Below are 13,557 nucleotides of genomic sequence, written 5' to 3'. Positions count from 1 at the left end.
TAAATGTTTGGTTTTCTGAACTATTTAGTTTCATAATTTTACATACAAACGCTTTTATATTAGTCCCTTTCTAAACCAAAGTTGTATTTAACATCGTTTAAAACTTTTGCGTTACTTAAAAAAATAAAACAAAAAACAGAATCGAACGTTCACTCTTTTACAAGCTAAAGCTTTTAATTAAGTACACATGCCCGACGACTCGTATTATGGTAATTACAACCGCCGCGGCAACCTGCTGGCCGACACGTTGTAAATAACACGTACACCTCACACCAATAAAAGTGCTAAAGAAATACATTAGTGCGAACGATAATTATGATGTAGTGTAGTAAAAAGGCATTGTAAGAGATAGCTAGATAATCATATGAAAACACAAATGATGTTTTGTAAGTAAAAAACAAAAAAAAAGCCTTGGCTGAAAAGCTTAGTTGATTCTTAAGCGATTAATCTCGCAATATGCTCCTACAAATAGAACATCCAATTGCTAAATGATGTATCGTATAGTGTGTAGTTGCAAATGACATTTGCGTATGTACGTCTTCGTCGTGCTGTAAGATTGATATATTCTCAATGACATAACTGGCAATTAATCCGATATCTTTGAATACTTTAACGTCTCAAATAAATAAATGGACAGTGAAAGATAAAAATAATTACATCATCAAACTACTAATGGAAGTTTCGTTGAAAGATGACATATGAAAATTCTTTATTGTTGATTAAACAGTTGCTCCATCCTTTAATAATGTACACATCACCAAGTGATCATTTTATGCACTTCATTATTTTTATATACATGTTACTAAAAAAATCAAGTCAAATACATTCATCGTTCGTATGTGATGCCCCCTAGTGGCACAGCGGTATTTCTGCGGACTTGCTACGCTAGAATCTGGGTTTCGATTACAAACAAAATGTGATGTATAACTAGTTCTCGAAAATCTTCGATCAAGTGAATGATAAAAAAACAATAACTTTCAATATGATTATTTTATTAGTTATCAGTTTATGTATTTAGGGTTAAGTGGTATGTCAATGTTTACTTTTGAGGTTAAATGTTGTAATGTTTTTATCAGAAAACGTATATATACATATATATATAATCTTTGTACCTGCACATATTTCTAAGTATAGAAAAACTGTAAAAACATACAATTATGATTGAAAATAAACTTTCACAGTTATATTTTATTTTATTTCACTTCATATTTCTCATTTTTTTGTATTTTATTGACATAGTTTATATTTTATTCTACATAAATAACATAACTTATTTGTGTATGATTTATCATATTTTATACTTTTATCTACTCCTTAAGCTAGCGGTGGGGGCGTTATAACGTGACGGTCAATCCCAATATTTGTTGGTAAATGAGTAGCCTAAGAGTTGGCGGTGGGAGATGATGACTAGCTGCCTTCCCTCTAGTCTTTCACTACTAAATTAGGGACGGCTAGCGCAAATAGCCCTCATGTAGCTTTGCGCGTAATTCAAAAACAAACTTTAAGCTAATTTTTTACCATGACTGTGGTAATGATACCATGATATGTGTGTTTGCCCGTGCAAACACACATATATACGAGAGTTTCGTTCCACAATAAATTGTTTTGTTTAATACACAAATATCTATGAAATAAACTTTCAATTATTAATACTCCATTATTTCTTCACAATGAAAAGAGAATAAAGCAAAACAGCAAAATTATTATAACACTTTAATAAAAGAACATAGTTCTAAGCTGATTCAAAGGTAAGAATTTATAACCAGTGTAAACCTGAACTACTTTGTATTGCAGTAAAGAGAACCTATAGATGTTATTTCATCTCTTGAAAAAAAAAACCATGCTTGAATGTACATCAAAGAACCCATCACGTGGAGACCACGGAAACAAAATAGAATTCCACTTCGAACTCTTGCGCTACTGAAAAGCAATGTAATGTTTCCTTCACAGTTTATGCTCAAAATTAATTCGCCCACAAAAACGTAATGACAACGACAAACGTCAAGACGTAAATCATTTTGTGCACGGTCACGTATATATATATAATGATAAGATACATGTTCAACTGGAATGTCCGGTTGGTTGCCTAGACACACGCGGAGGAAGTACATAGCTAGGAGTTATTTAATCGAAAATGACCGGACGTTTTCTCATTCCCATCTTTCTCCGGTATTCTTTCCCTTAGTAGTTCCGTTCCTTTCATTTCAGTGTTCGTGGGAGTTATAAAAGAAGGCCGTTTTTGCATTAACACCTATTTTCCTTTCAAGTGAAGACGACCATTTTGTTTATGCTCATTAATCTAACTCAAAACATCAGTCTGATTAGGCGCATCACCATGTTAATCTCCCAAGAAAGTCTAACCACTGGCATATATTATTTATGAGATAAGAATTTTTTTCTGTCATCCTGACATTAGCTTGCTAAACAGGAAAGTAATTAGATGTAGGAGCTTGAAAGAGTATACTTTTTGTTTTGTGGGAAGACTAATTTGGGAAATGGTGTCTATCAGGGCCAAAAGTGTCATGGGACCAACTAAATCCTGTCCCTTGAATCAGAGAAGATGGAACTACAGAATACAGAATTAAAAGCATGCAATATTTAAAGTGACTTATTTTTCTGCATATGTTAATTTAAGAAAGCGATACAACTTCTCTTGGGCAGGAAAGCGGTGAAAATATGTCAAGGAATTGTGATACATAGGTAATGAAATTATTTTATGAAGAAAGCAACCTAAACATTTATATAGATTACTGAGTATGCCTAAAAAGAGAGTTTTTTTTTAAGAAGGTATTTTCAGTTGAAAAAGAAAGGATTGTGCTTTATGTAATTTATGGCGTATAAGAACTACAAAAACAATAAAGAAAATAATAAAACTATTTTGTTTTTTATTAATAATTTACTTAAGTGCATTCTATAATAAGTATAATATATAGTTCAGAATGTGTAGGTTGTAGTGAGTTCTATGTTTGTGAAATACATTATTTAGGATTGAGGATGAATCTACATAACCTCTATGTTAGATTTCCCGAAAAAAACAAACAAACAACAACTCAATATATGCCAGCAAACAATTTAATCAATGTATTTTGAACAAATTTAAAATTCTGAAAGAATCATACCCTTTTTTGGGTATGCAATATAGAAATATAACATATTAATTTTCGAAATATATGTCATCATGTTTTGGTGCCAATTTAAATAAATAGTGGTAAAATATCAGAAGTGATGCCAGTATAGTAAGGTTGGTTGCAATTGTGCAACGGTTAAAACTATTGTCAGGGGTCACAAAAGGGACAAGAAAATAGGTTTAGGTTTGGTTTGAATTTTACACAAAGCTACTCGAGGGCTGTCTGCGCTAGCCGACCATAATTTAACGGTGCTGGACTAGGGGGAAAGTTAAAATATATTTAGTAAGCTTAAACTAATTTATTTTGGAGTATATTTAAAGGTATTTAATTTACATAAGGATCGTATTATATGTTTGTATATTTTGAAAAAAAAAATGTCTACCTAATTCAAGTTAACTATATTTAATTCAAAAGTGGTATTTGGATGTTTTTGTTATATATTCCCTGTGAAATTAGATGGTGAAGAGTGACCTTCGAAGTCGTGAAACCGGAATAGAATAATAAAGAAGGAGAAAAAAAACCAGGAGTATTCAAGTACTGTTGTGTTCTGGTACTTGTATCCACAAATGAAAACTTGTATATGTTTTCGTTAAGTATATATATATATTTCTTATATCATTTTTAAAATATTAAGCATAAGGGTCTGATTAATTGTGGTAGTATGTGCTAATAACATTATCAAACTTGAATTCTCTTACATCCACCTAGGACGCCAACTATTACACTTGTATTTACTACTTCATTAAACACACATGGATAAATTACGTCTAAACCGGACCAATATGGTTGTTTACTAGAAGTGTGTAAAGAATGTTCTTTGTTTGTTGTACGTTCCTTCCAAATATTCATCCTGATGACCTCTGGTGTTAATTGAGAGTAATTTTGTTATATGCAACAAGTAAAATGTAGTTGAACTTCTTCAAATGCACTTTTTACTAGACATAAGAACTGAACTAGAAAATAATAATGGACTTGTAAAAATTTTTCTGTACAACAATTTGCACTTAGCAGTTTGTATATTAATTACACAATATGTATATCTTTGAGGAAGTAAGGCTTAGCATACTTTTTTATTTAACAGAACATAAGCTTTTTTTTTTCAATTAAAAACATTTGAGGTTATACGTGTATAGTCTACGTAATCACATCAATATATTAAACTTTCACAAAACTCAAGGTTTTTAGTTCTAATAACAGCAACCAATGCCGGTGCACTTCAGAAGCGCAACCTAGGGAAGAACAAAAGAGACTAACTCCAGGTAAGTCTTCTTTGTAATGCTGCATCTCTTTTTGTGTGTTCAGCATTGCTGCTTGGATACATCTGAGCCTCATTTGTCACGCTAGTCTTGGTTGTCTTTGAAAATATGAGGAACACAAAATGCACCGCAACATTACTGTGCAAGAAGCAGATTCCAAATTGAGGAAAGCATCACTGGCTACATGGAATGCGTTTCTCTCTTATTTCCTGACGTTTTTCTTCTATTGCCCAAGAATACGGTGATTCTGTAAAACTGGGAAGATTAAAAGAGTGTTTTTTGATTTTTAGAAGGCGTAATCTTGTTGTTTTTTATGAGTCTTGATATTGGAAATTTTCTAACCCCAAAGGCTTCCAATATCTCATCAAATAGACTGCTCTTTATTTTGCATTCAGCCATTGCTAGCAGAACGACCTACATTTATCGCTACGAATGATAATTACTTAGTGTTCCTATTGTGCACAATGTGCAAGAACTCTGGTGTCAGCCTTTTCGTGACTGCAGCATTTCTTTGTTAATGTGGTAGTTCCTTGGTTTTATATACAGATCTTGAGTGAGTGTCACAAGTGGTATGTATCAGCTTGTTCTTAAATTTAGTGATACGAAGACTTATTAAATAAGTGAGTTAAGGAGTGTTTTTAGTGCTGTGCACCTTATCAGGAACTACTTTCTTCCAAACTATGTTCAATCTTGTGGTATTTATTCCTCAGATTTATATTTATATATACATATGTATAAGATATATAAAGGATGTAAGTTTTTACCATAGTCCTGAAATGTGTTGGCTACTCCAATTTAATAATGACCACTGATTCATCGCTTCCATTTTTGGCAACGACATTCTATCTTGGAATTATTTTGCGCTTTTCTTGATACAGCTATTTGAGCTAAGCGTTGCAGTCTTGTACATACTTTTTCATTCCAAGTGTCCTGCAGAAAACAACACATTGACTCATGCACTATGTTGATGTTTTTCCAAAACTCGATCTGATTTTTGAACTAAATTGTCTCTTGCATTACATTTTCTTTTTCAGTCCCATGCAACCGAAATACATAAATAATTAATATTGTGCCTGGATTCCTTGGGTTTTTGCAATGTTTCTAATGTGCTACAATCTCCATTTCATCTGGTAAGATGTATGATATGTGGGGTATAACCAAACTCTATACCAAGCTTGTAACAGAGTGTTTATGCACAGTATCTGGAGAATGTATTCTTTCAGTGTCACCTGTCTCAACATATGTCTGTGTGTGTTTTACCAAGAACGTATCAAGTTTCCAGTTTGCTGAAGTGTATACCTGATATTTGAGCAGGCTTGCTTGAGCTTGGATTATATAATCATCAGTCATATCTACTATATTGTTCTTTCTAGATACTTACCTTTGCATCTGCACTATAGTTCTTATTATCTAACAGCACAAAATTTAAAGACGATCTGTTTATGCATTCGGGGGTAGGGTGTGCCTAGAATGTGAATCCAAGGATGCATGGTTCTTGTTCCGTTGTTGTAAGAAGCACTCTCGTGCACTTTAGGTCCGTGGGTGCTTTATAAGAATGACGGTAAAATCTTACTATTTGGTCAGGCAAGAGTAGCCTAAAAGTTGGCAGCGTGTAATATTGACTAGCTACCTTTCCTCTAGTCTATCACTACAGAATTAGAAATGGTTATACGCAGATACCCCTTTGTGTACAAAAATACTGAAACAACTACTGAAATAAAAAAGCTGAAGTGAGGAAAGAGAGAGGATACGAGGTTATATATATATATATATATATATAGTCTCAAAAGTGTTTATTTTCCTCTCATGAGTAGTTTCAATTGGAGCTGCGATCATAGCTGGTGTATCTCAAATTAAAGAACTTACTTCAAGTGCTGCGGCGTTTAGATATTCAAAATAGATACTTACGTTTAATATAAGCATGGGAAAGTAGTTAAGAGACATCTGTATAGGAATTATTTATTTCAAAAAGTTAAAAAACATTTGCAAAATTCTGGAATGTATTTGTAAGTTCATCTTTTTTCAATTTGTCAATTTTTTTCTGACGCTTAAAGTTATAGGAATGAAATTACTAGATAGCTTAAACTGGTATTTTAAAAGTGCACACAGAGTGAAAATGAGCAAAACCTTTACTTAGACAGATTAGTGTTCATATGCCACTGTAAGAAACAGATAATTCGAAACTTTCTGATACGAAAGCTAGAAATATACTTCAAGACAATTGGAAAGACAACAAAGGTCTGATTGGCTTTCTTTTTTTACATTAGTTATGTTGGATGAGGTAATTTGGGGTGAAATAAAAAAAACAATCCACCATATCCAAGTATTAAGATTTTATTTGGCTTGTCAGACTCCTGTTGCTCCCCTTGAAGTCAAGTCTAAAAACAAGCATGTTTGTGGGATGTTGTCAACCATTTTAGGTTTATAAAACAAGTTTGTCTGGTATAAAATATTGAAAATAGAATATATTAACATAAAGGTAGACCTATAAGTAAGGATGTTGTCTTGTGAAATCAATTCAACGCCACGGAGCGGGGGAGGGGTAGATATCTGGAATGAAAGGCTGATCCACCGCCTGCTGACCTAGTAGTACAGAAGGGTTGTTGACCTTGATCCATCTCCAGTCCGTTAGACCGAGCAGTATACTTGAGAAGGATGCGGCTAGTATTCACTACTTCGAATGCGATAAAAAAGTTCAATTAAGCGAGGCAAAATAACCTAAGGATTACAAAAGCTCCAAGTTGAAAATTAATAGTTCTGCTTCCCTCTAGCAGTCTCTGATGCTTCCCTCTAGCAGCCTCTGAAGGATGCTACTGGTCTCTCATGCTGCTGGTTTATTTGCACAATAACATGCTTTAGCCTTGGCGGTACCAGCAGATGGAGGTATAATTGGACTATGTAGATGGATCTGACACATTATAAGTGAATGGCTGAGTGAACAAAAATTGGCGGTATAAAATACCAACTGTTGATTTTACGTGCCTGAAGACACAGACACAAGTACCAGTTTTGTATTTTCATTTTTTTTTAACAAGAAGACAGAAGCTTTAAGTTTTCGCTGCAACTACATTCTGTAGATATAGAGAACTCTGGAATGTCGACTTGGAATACGTGTTTGGAAGTAACATATATGTATATTACAGTAATGTCAAATTCAAGCTAATTGTAGCACCAATTAGTACAAAATTAAATAGTTTATCGTATTTCTTGACCTTTTTCACATCCCATAAGGCTTAATTCAATACAACTTTTAAATTCATTTTGAAGGTATAAAAATAATAAAAATTTACTTATCTTCCATTTTTTTATCATTTATTTCTTTCGGTACTAACCATCCATCACGTGATTGATGCTTAGCGCTACTCATTCTTTACTACCTTATCTGCACGATAACCGGAAAACGGTTAAAAATAGGGTTACCTGTTTAGCATTTGGGCTACTTTTAGGAAAAGTAATCTCAAAGTCACAGCTGTTACTTGGGTTAACACCTAGAGTTGACGCTATTTATTAGGAAGTTGGCTTGTTTTTATATATTAGAATACTTTTCTATTGGACTTATTATATTGTAACTGTATAATAATGTAAAACCAACAGTTAGTAGTATATGGGTGATAGTTTCGCTGGCGAAGGTACAACTCAACACCAAGATTCTCTATTGAGTTTTAGTTTTCGCAGATTTGATTTTATCAAACATCGTTAATGATCATGTAAGGTTGTGTTACTGCAGTAGTTTGAGTTGTTAAAAAAGGATTTACTAGCTTTAGCTATAGAGTGTTATCCCTTTAGCTCAGTTGGTAACATAATCGCGTGTAGAACGAACGGTCCTGTGTTTAAATCAAAGAAGAAAAAACAGTTGAATTGCCACAAGAAAAATTGGCGCCCAACTAATGATTGTCTCACGACACTGAGATAAAGCCCGAGGACGAGACTGATTCTTATGAATGAAGAAGGGGGGGGGGGATTTTGATAGTTTGAGTTGTTAAAAAGTGTCATATTTCCCAAAACTGGTGGAATAACACTTGCCCAAATCTTGTTCGAGTGAAATGAAGAACAAATTAGGTTTAACATAACTGTGTAGAAAAATGTATGGTTGTTAATACTAAATACTAAGTCCTAAATACTCATGTTAAAAAACAATCGGTTGTTTGTCTCAAATTTAACGAACTTAAACTTGAGCAAACAAGATTTTAATGTTGCTGTTTTTATTGAGTTAATGAAGGAACCACAAAGTTCATGCTTTATGGGCACGTAAAGAAAACTTTCACCACATAATATCTACACAGGAACAGATATTTGACCCTAGGATATCAGTTTTAGTAATTTAATTCTTCAAAATGGAAATTCTAACTAAAGCAATGTAACTTGATGCTTTTAAAACGAGTGAAAAAGGCAGAAGTGGCTAAACACCATCCTTGTTTAAACAGAAGAATAAGCTATAACACACAAAGTTTTTGTTTTATAACAGCAAGACGAGACGATTGCATTTAAAGATACCATTAAAAGACGGTTGCACTTAGAGAGTGTTCTTAAGAACAAAAGGTTAGGATGGTGATGGTTGAAGTTAAAGTTTTCCCTTAAAAACAAAAGGTTGAAATGGTTAGAGTTGAAGTTTACCCATAAAAACACAAGATTAGGACGATTGGAGTTAAAGTTTATATTTAAAAACAAAATATTGAGGTGGTTGAATTTAATGTTTACCCTTCAAAGCAAAAGATTGAAATGATTGGATTTAAAGTTTATTGCTTAGAGCCCAGAAGGTGACTTAACTGTAGTTAAAGTTTAACTTTGAAACCTGTAACATCATTTGGTAGCTGTTAAAGGTTAAGTTTTTAAACTAAAAAGTTATTACACTGAACTGGAACTCGAGTTACTTTTAAATACCAAGGTGCGGCGGTTTTCTTTAAAGTCTGTTTATATATTTGTACTTAAGCCCAAAGCTGCAGAATGGGCTATCTGTGCTCTGCCCACCACTGGTATCGAAACCCGGTTTCTACTGGTGTAAGTCCACAATCTTTATATGACAATCTTTTTAGATTTTATTTCTCTGAGACTCAATTTGAATTACAGTGATTTTTTTAAAGAATTGTTTGAAATTTATACACAAATACATAACTATACATTGTATTAAAAAGTTGACATATAAAACAATAAAATATTTTTACTTGAAGAACTGGCTACATACTAAGGTTCTAAGGTTGTGTGTTCCATTTGTACAAGTAAAAATGCATGATTCTAGTGTTTGTCCTGACCTCCATATTGCCTGCTCTGTTCTACCTAGCCGTTCTAAGGGATTCGATTGTTAATATACTACTATTATTGGAAAGGCTTTTTATCGATTTTTCAAACAGCTCTTGGCTGTAACTGAACCAGTGTGGCACAAACTACAACACTAACTAATCATCATACATGCATCTATTATTCATCTCTGTATGTATTCATTATTCTATTAACACACGCGTGTATATATCTTACGTATTATACCAATTCCTTTGTTTAAACCGCAATAAGGCATTTTAACATTTTACTGTCAACGAACAATCCACAAAGTACAAACACCCTTAAAAATTCTTATAGTGAGTTACAGGTAATTTTATTTTAAAATCTAATGATCACATCTATGTTAGTATTTTTTTTATTTTACCGGTGACTGTTATTAAGTAATGGAGCTTAGGTTTGGTTGTGCGTATGCAATATCGTCTGATTAGAGTTATCTACCCAAAACGTCTAGCTAATGCCCCACCTGACTTGGCTTTTAGCCTAGAGAACGAGAGTAGAGTTTTAAGGGGGAAATCATTAATCAACGAGAAAATTACACATCGAGAGGAAAGTTTTAAAGACGATCCAATATTAAACGTTGCACCGAAAGTATTTGTTATTTCTCATTCTTCCAGCGTCATTTATTACTGAAGATTATTAATATTATAGTCGTAAGGAAATGTATTCTGAACATACAATAAAATTACACCAAACGTTTCAGTGAAGATCCATGAATGCGTATTGGATCCAACGTTTCATATTTCATCTTTCGTTAATACTCTACTCCATGTATTTTGCTATTATAATAGTAACGAAGCTCGCTAATTCATTGGATGCAACATTTTTCGGGATGTATCTGGAGGTTAATAATGAACCGTAACTTCATGTTGAGTGACATGGGGTATATTTAAAGAAAACTAGTTTAAAAACAGTAAAGAAAATAGGTAACATCAAGAGATAAAGGAATTGTTGCAAAAGCTTTTTACCGGATTAAATTTTCCATTAGTTGCCTAAGATTAGACGATTTTATTTGCTAATTTACACTCTGACTACCAACGTATTTAGCTGGAAAACTAAATCATTCGTTTTTTTAAAGTTTAAAGGGAACATCACTGAATACATATTACATTAAGAAATTAAAATAATTGAATTGTGTTGGTGTTTGGATATATATACGTTTTTATCTACACATCTATAAAATCATGAGCTATACAGAATACCGTCTATAATATCCTTGGAAAAACATGAAAAACTAATCTAAAAACATAAGTTAAAAGAACGTATGTGATGTGGAGAGAGATTATTAATTAAATATAGAGATTTGCACGTATTCAACAAGCGAGGTGGTTACGTGACATGAATGTGAACTTTGTTTAAGTAGAGTATTATAATTTAATAATAGTAACCTTGTGACGAACGTGATTAGCAAAGCGGCAAAATAATAGAACGATCTTTAAGATTCACGAATTATTGGTAAAATGTATGTAAGCTTGCCTACATTATAGTACGACAACTCTTCTGGGATTAATCTTCTGTCTACAGTCATCTATCGTGGACTATGTACCTGTAAAGACAAAGAAATGAAAACAAACACGGTAAAAACCACATATTCTGGCTCCAACTGCACGTCACATTGTAGCAGCTGATAAATAAATAAATGTATAAATTTATACATAAATATGTATGTTTGTAAATATATTTTTATACTAATAGTTGCGTATTTAGGTAATGGCATTTCGTAAAGTAACATGAGGAAGTTGGTGTTGGGTTAAAAGACAAAAGTAAAGAAAGGCGTGAGAGTACTGGCTGAATGGTACTAGCCAGAGGTTAAAGTCCAGCGATCGCCCAGACATTAGATATTCTCCTATTCAGATTATTCTTTTTCCTTTTATCAAGCCAGTTAGCAGGCACATCACGAAGGTTAAGAGGTTATTGTTTTCCTTTTATTAAGCCACTTAGCAGGCACATCACGAAGGTTAATAGGTTATTGCTTTCCTTTTATCAAGCCAGTTAGCAGGCACATGACGAAGGTTAATAGGTTATTGTTTTCCTTTTATTAAGCCACTTAGCAGGCACATCACGAAGGTTAATAGGTTAATTTTTTCCTTTTATTAAGCCAGTTGGCAGGCGCATCACGAAGGTTAATATTAACTTCTTTTTTTTAATGAATACTATTCTGTTCTTCAATCTGCTTAGCTTTCACCAAGGTTCGAGTTAAAGTTCAATACCAGAAAATCGTATTTTACGAGACAGAAAACAAAAGAATGCCAGAGAGGTTAGTGTCTATTTAATAACTACTGGTTATACAGGATGTGACTGAGAATTTCTAACCCTATTCGATAAATGGTACTTCTATACATGTAGATTACGCTGGATTGGTGCTACCACAGGAGGTTGATACACCTTAGGTGTCATCGCCCGAATTCACCACAGGGTTATTATTATGGATGTAATTCAGTGTTAATATTCGGTAGTTTTTTTAAAGTGAACTAAGTACGTGACTTTCCACAAGTATATATTTTAAGTTTTAAGGTAGATGTATCATACTTAAAGGCGCAATTATAAGGTCAGCTCTTGTAGTTGTGCACGTAAGGCACGTAATTCAGGTAAACTTCTGTAGTTAAACATGTAGAGGCAAAAATATGTCAGGTAAAAATCTGTATTAGAACATGTAAAGTTCATATGTCAGGTGAGCATACAAAGTGCATATGCTAAGTAAAAATCTGTATTAGTGCATACAAAGTGCATATGTTAAGTAAAGATCTGTATTAGAACATGTAAGGTGCATATCTCAGGTAAGAATCTATATTAGATGATGTAAAGTGCATATGTTAGGTAAGAATCTGTGGTTGAACATATAGAAGTACATTACTAAGTTAAAAATATGTAGTTGAGCATGGAGTAATATATTTTATAAGATGAAAATCTGTGCGCATTTTTACGTATGTGAAGGTTTTGTTCGTTTTATATGAATAGATGAATAATATTGTTATCATTACAAAAATTTACATTGTTAATAATAAATAATTTTGTAGTCATTATAAAGATTCACACTGTTAATAATAAATAATTTTGTAGTCATTATTGTAGTCAAAAGATTCACACTGTTAATAATAAATAATTTTGTAGTCATTATAAAAATTCACACTGTTAATAATAAATAATTTTGTAGTCATTACAAAGATTCACACTGTGAATAATAAAAAAGAAACAGTACTAATGTTTGTTTGAGAAAGGTACATAGAACTGCGATAAAACAAATTGGACGAGGCAGAAGCTGGTTTTTCTGCACTGGTATCTTCGGTAGTACCTTCTCTTTTTTCGGCCATTTTTTCAAAGCTACACAAGGTATATCTGCACTAGCTGTCCTAATTTTCAATTGATTATTTAAGAGATAAATAAATTAGTCAACAGCACCCATCGCCAACTCTTCGGCTACTCTAATCAAATAGTGGGATTTGACTGTCACTCTTATAAAGTGGAGCACGATTTTGCGGCAACAGGATGCAAGCCACGGATCTTCAACTCCACACTCGGACACACTAGTCACTTAGGGTATGACTGGCCCAGTAGCAAATGACGGAGAAGAAAACTATTCAAATAAAATCAGATAAGGCATGCATACTTAAAAGAGTCTGGATACCTATTAAGGTTGCTTTTGAAGATGCAAAGAATTAATGGGGAACCGGGAATCTTAAATTGGAACGTTCGGTTGTTTTTAAATGACGACTACTTGAAAGTGATTGATTCGTCTGCACTCGTCTGTATGAGGTAGTTATTTTTTTATATTTCTTTCAAGAGTAAACTATTCACAATGAAGAAGAACAAAAATGGAAATTAACTAAAAGGATTCATTTTTACTAAGGGAAATAAATGGTTTTGAGGTAAATCCTCACATTGGGAATCTAGGAAAGATA

The 13,557-nt window shown here is 33.0% G+C and overlaps 1 protein-coding gene across 4 annotated transcripts in view; it reads left to right on the top strand.

Annotated features, from left to right (window-relative positions):
* LOC111086406 overlaps window positions 1-13,557 on the top strand; it is an 81,693-nt gene that overhangs the window by 52,246 nt on the left and 15,890 nt on the right. For 2 of the 4 annotated variants that reach the window (XR_002611122.1, XR_002611125.1), the window contains one exon: window positions 3,585-3,711. The exons of the other annotated variants lie outside the window; for them this stretch is intronic. The gene's annotated coding sequence lies outside the window, so the exon portion shown is untranslated. Of the gene's footprint in view, window positions 1-3,584; window positions 3,712-13,557 lie in introns of those variants that run through there. 4 annotated transcript variants of the gene reach the window in all.

Source organism: Limulus polyphemus, unplaced genomic scaffold, assembly GCF_000517525.1.
Source record: "Limulus polyphemus unplaced genomic scaffold, Limulus_polyphemus-2.1.2 Scaffold41, whole genome shotgun sequence".
NCBI classification, from domain to species: domain Eukaryota; kingdom Metazoa; phylum Arthropoda; class Merostomata; order Xiphosura; family Limulidae; genus Limulus; species Limulus polyphemus.
Note: the sequence above shows the minus strand (reverse complement) of the source record. Positions and strands in the feature narration are given on the sequence as shown.